The sequence below is a fragment of the Bufo gargarizans genome, chromosome 6 (genome assembly GCF_014858855.1).
Source record: "Bufo gargarizans isolate SCDJY-AF-19 chromosome 6, ASM1485885v1, whole genome shotgun sequence".
NCBI lineage: Eukaryota > Metazoa > Chordata > Amphibia > Anura > Bufonidae > Bufo > Bufo gargarizans.
Window position 1 is genome coordinate 77,196,145 of NC_058085.1, and position 4,975 is coordinate 77,201,119.

The 4,975-nt window shown below is 40.2% G+C and overlaps 1 pseudogene; it reads left to right on the forward strand.

Moving 5' to 3' along the window:
- Window positions 1–3,304: 3,304 nt before the first annotated feature.
- Window positions 3,305–3,482, forward strand: LOC122942684 (annotated as a pseudogene).
- The last annotated feature ends 1,493 nt before the right edge of the window (window positions 3,483–4,975 follow it).

The following is a 4,975-nucleotide window of genomic DNA, read 5'->3' on the forward strand; positions in this document are numbered from 1 at the left end:
TAAAATATATTAACAGATAGTACAAGGCATGGAAGAACGAGTTGCCTTACATATCGTATCCCTGAATGTGAGACTCTTAACATCAAGAGCAAGGAGAGCCGTAGTGCTTGATTATGGGGATATCGAGTTCTCTAAATGCCGATGAGTGGCCTTATGGCGAGTCTGTGTGGTCAGGGGCAAGTGGGAATAGGAATGTGGGTGTGGGCATTTTGTTGAAAAATAAATGTGTGAGTGTGGAATCATATACGGTGGTGGAACCAGGGAGATGCTTGATGGTGGTGGTGAAGTTTAAAAGGTGGAGGATCAAAGTTATCAATGTTTATGGGTCAACAAAAAAAAAAGAGCGTTTGAATTTTTTGAGTAAATTGGATGTGTTTCTGGTAGGTAGAATGCCATGTGTATTAGTAGGAGACTTTAATTGTGCAGTTGAGGGTGAAAAGAGAGATGCATCAGGAGTTAAGTTGAAACAATTGATCAATGATTTTTCTTTTTTAGATATGGCTGAAGCAATGATTGGGAAACCACCATGAATACCTTCAAATCTGATAGAGGAGGAATAGAGTCAAGAATAGATTTTATCTTCATTTCCAAAAATAAGTTGTAAAAGTTATTCAAAGAATGGGGTGTTTTTTTCGGATCATGAGTGTTTAAAAGTTGGTGTGGAAGGTGTGAGTAAAAATATGTATGGTAAAGGTGTTTGGAAATTAAATGTAAGTTTGTTAGAAGATGAAAGAATTATGAATTTTTTGAAATATCAATATGGGGAATGGAGGAAAAAGAAGGATGAGTTTGATGATATTCTGAAGTGGTGGGAGTGGTTGAAAGGGAATATTAGAGTTTTCTTTAGGTGATGGGGTTGCAAAAAAAGCGAGGATGATGAGGAATAAATATAATGAGATGAATATGAGGTTGGAATGGTTGAAGAAATTAAAGGAATTAGGTGTGGAAGTGAATGATTTAATTAAGGAAGCTAAGGAGGAGCAGAAACAGTTTATTGAGAAAAAAGGAAAAGAAAAAAAATTTCGGTCAAGAGTTGAGTGGATTGAGAAAAATGAGAACTGTATGAGATTTTTCTTCAAAAAGGTGTGTGGAAAAAAAGAAGATATGTGTGGAATTGTGAATGATGAAGGGGTATGTGTGAGTGGGAATGAAATGAGGAGAGAGGTTGAGGAGTTTTATGCAAAGCTGTATGCAAAAAATGGATAGATAAAAGTTTGATGAATGATGCGTTGAATTGTATAAAAAATACTTTAAGTAAGGAGGAGAGTGAATTGCTGTGTGAAGACATTACTGATGATGAGATTAAGAAGATTGTGTTTGGGACAAAAAAGAATAAAACACCAGGAAAGGATGGGATTCCGATAGAATTGTATGTTGTAGCATGGGATTGGATGGGAGAGGATCTTTGTAATGTATGTAGATCTATGTGGATAAATGGTGTCTTGAGTAACTCAATGAAAGAAGGAGTGGTTGTGTTGATTTTTTAAAAGGGTGAGAAAAAATGTTTGATTAATTTGAGACCAATCACTTTGTTGAATGTGGATTATAACATTTTTAGTAAATGTTTGGCGAATCGTATGCGTGAAGTGGTTGGTAAGGTTGTGCAAGAAGATCAAGTGTGTGCTGTGCCTGGGAGAAGCATGGTAGAGAATGTGTTCTTATTAAGGGATATGATTGGGGATTTTAAAGATAGGAAGAGTAAATGTATGGTGTTATCTGTGGATTTTGAGAAGGCCTTTGATCCAGGGACCCATGTGTTTATGTTTGAGGTGTTAAGGAGGATGGGATATTCAGAGATGTTTTTGAAATGTGTGAGGAGTTTGTATGAAGGAGTGGGAAGTGAGATCTTAGTGAATGGGAATTTGAGTGGTAAGATAAGGGTCGCGTCCAGAGTTAGACAAGGGTGTTCAATGTCTCCGGTATTGTTTATTAGTGTAATTGAGGTTTTGATGTGTATGGTGCGAAATGATAAAGTAATGAAAGGGTTGTTAATTCCAGGAAGTATGGGGAAATGTGTTAATGTTTTAGGTTATATGGATGATATAGTGATAATGAATGACAATGTGGCTGCGATGAGAAGAGGTAGATTGATCTTGGATTTGTTCTGTGGAGGCTCAGGTTTTAAAGTGAATTGGGATAAAAGCACTTTTAAATGTTTTGGTGATAATGGAGTAAGAATGGAGAATGCGAAATATGAGGAAGGACCGATTAAAGTATTGGGAGTGCTGTTTAATGATGATATGAAAGGAGATGAAAGTTGGGATGAGTGTGGGAAAAGAATTGAAAGAAAGTTGAATTTCTGGAAATTAAGAGATCTGACTTTGACTGGTAAAATCCTAATAGTGAAATCAGTGGTATTACCGATTATATCCTTTGTGTATGGAATGTATCCTAAGAATGTAATGAAATGTATAAAGGTGGCGAAAATGGTGTTTACTTTTTTATGGGGGAGTAGAATGGAGAAAGTGAACTGAGAATACGTGCATAAGTTAAGAGAGAATGGAGGGCTGGATTTTCCGAATTTCAAGACGTTTTTTGGTATATTTTATTAAGAAATATGATTTGTTAAGTATTAAGATGGATGAGTTTAAGAATAAGAAATATGTGTTGAATGTATGTCGGAAGAAGGAGATTGCATGTGATATTTGGGTTTGGGTTCATGTGAAGCTGAAAGGGTATGGAAGAATTTTCTAATTAAAGGTACTTCGAATAGACAAAAAGATATTGTGTGGCTGAGTTTGCAAAATGCGTTACCTGTGAGAGAGTTCAGAAAAGGAGAGGTTTAATAAGGTCTGAATTGTGTCCAAGAGAAGGTTGTGGTGAGAGTGAAAGTGTGAGACATTTGTTTTGGGAATGTAGGTTTGCACGAGATGCATGGAAAGGAATTGGTGGGTTGGTAAAAGAATTGACGGGTGTTACGCATATGAGTTGGAAAGTGGCTTTGTGTGGTAGTGGAGCAAGTGGTAAACAGAATACTAGAATATTATGGTTTATAATTTTTTGTATGATGGAAAGTTTATGGGATGTGAGGAATTTGTGGGTGTTTAAGAGAGAGTCGTTAGCTGTGAAGGAATGTGTGAAACTTTTTGTATCTAGATTATATTTTGTTTACAAATGGGATAGTCAGCACGGTGGTGGTTTAGATAGTGAAGGGGTGTGGAAATATAAAAATTGGAGATTTCTTGTTGATATGACTAATTAAATAAAAAGGACCATGATGATGAAGTAGAAAGTACTCTTTATAGATTTGGTGTTTTTTTAAGATACCGAGATGACGTATACTGAGTGCTGAATACCTACCTGAATGGTTTAAAAAATAAAATAAAAAATCTGTTCTTATCAGTTTAATATCTGATAAGTCCCCTATCTGGGGACCATATATTAAATTGATTTTTCAAACAGGGAGATGGAAAAAGAGCTTGCTCTGTCCACTCCACGCCTTGACCTGGTATTGCAGTACCTCCAGGACCGATGCACCCCTTCTAATCCAGTATGAAAAAACAGAATGAAATAGATTGCAAGCATCCTTCCAGCAAGCAAGTGGAAAGTTGCTGTGTCCTGCCTCAGGAGTTCTGCACTTCAGCTTCTCCTTCCTCTGTGAGGGTTTTTGCTGTGCTGCTTTCTGCATCCCTGCTGCTGCATCTAGCCTGTCAATCTGTTAATTGCATCACTTGTGTGTGGGTTTGTTCCAGCACCAAGCAACCCAGCCAGCCAGTCACCTCTCCTCACAGCCCAAATCCAATTAAGATTGATGGCTTAATTGTTGTGTTAATTGGCTTATCACCTGAATGCAATTTTTGGACCTCCCTCCACTGCTGAGTTGTTCCTTAGAATTGACCCTTTTGTAGCAAGTTTGCTTGATGTAACGAATTTTGTTTTCCTAGTTCTTTATTAAATAAGAAAAGTTTGTTTGCCTGTGTCTCCCTCTTGTGGATCTATTAAACTGGATGACTTGTAGGCTAAAATGTAGTCCAGCACTTCCTATGTATCAGCAACTGCTGGACCTACCTTGTCTGTCCAATGGACGGAACACTGCACGTGTCACAAGAGGCCTGTCAGGTCAGAGGTCAAGTAAGGTCAGGTCAGGATGACATCACAAGAGCCCTGACAGAACACTCAACAATGGGTCCCTGACATCACAATCTTCAATGCATACCCCTTTATTTTTTTTTCCTCACTACTTCTCCATTCACTCCTCTTATCATTTTTTCTGCTTGGCGTGCTTTGGCACCAGGAATTGCGTGCGAAGAAAAGGCGTGGCCAAAAGTGGTGGGTGGGTGGAGCTATGCAGATGGCGAACACGAAGTTGAGCATGCTGGTGATTTCTGAGCATAGGATGCAAGTTTTCCCTGGTTTGTGAGAACAAGAAGCCTCCCGGTCTGTGTCTGGGGCTGGGGGCTGGGGCCTGTAGGCTGTTGCCTTGACGAGAAGCTGCCCCGTCGTCGAGGCCGACCGGGTATCGCTTCTCGGCCTTTTGGCTAAGATCAAGTGTAGCTCTGCTCACTTGGTCTGGTCTAAGGTGCTTGGGGTACCCGGCTGCTCGGCCTGGGGGGATCGTTCGGGTTTATAGCCCGGACTTCACCCCCCTGCTGCTATTAGCCAGTCGGCTTAGTCCCCAAGCAACGGGAAGCAACCTTCCTTAGGGAAGTGCGGTTTGCGGTATGGGCGCCCCAAATGCCCCTTTTACAGTTCGGCTGTATATCCCAGAGGAGAAGGTGGTTCCAGTGGGGAATTCTACACGTTCAGAAGACGATCCTGGAGGAAATTTTGCCTGCAGTACTTTCCAAAGCTTGGTTTCTTCGACGCCACTATCCGGTGCCTTGATGAGATGAGGACCTGTTATACCCGGGCTCAACAATGTCGACGGTGTCCGTTTTGTTGCCCACGAGACGAAGGAGCGGATACCAATTACGGTCCAAATGTACAACCCCTTCACTCGTGATGAGGAGATCCAGGCTTTCTTGAGGAGATATGC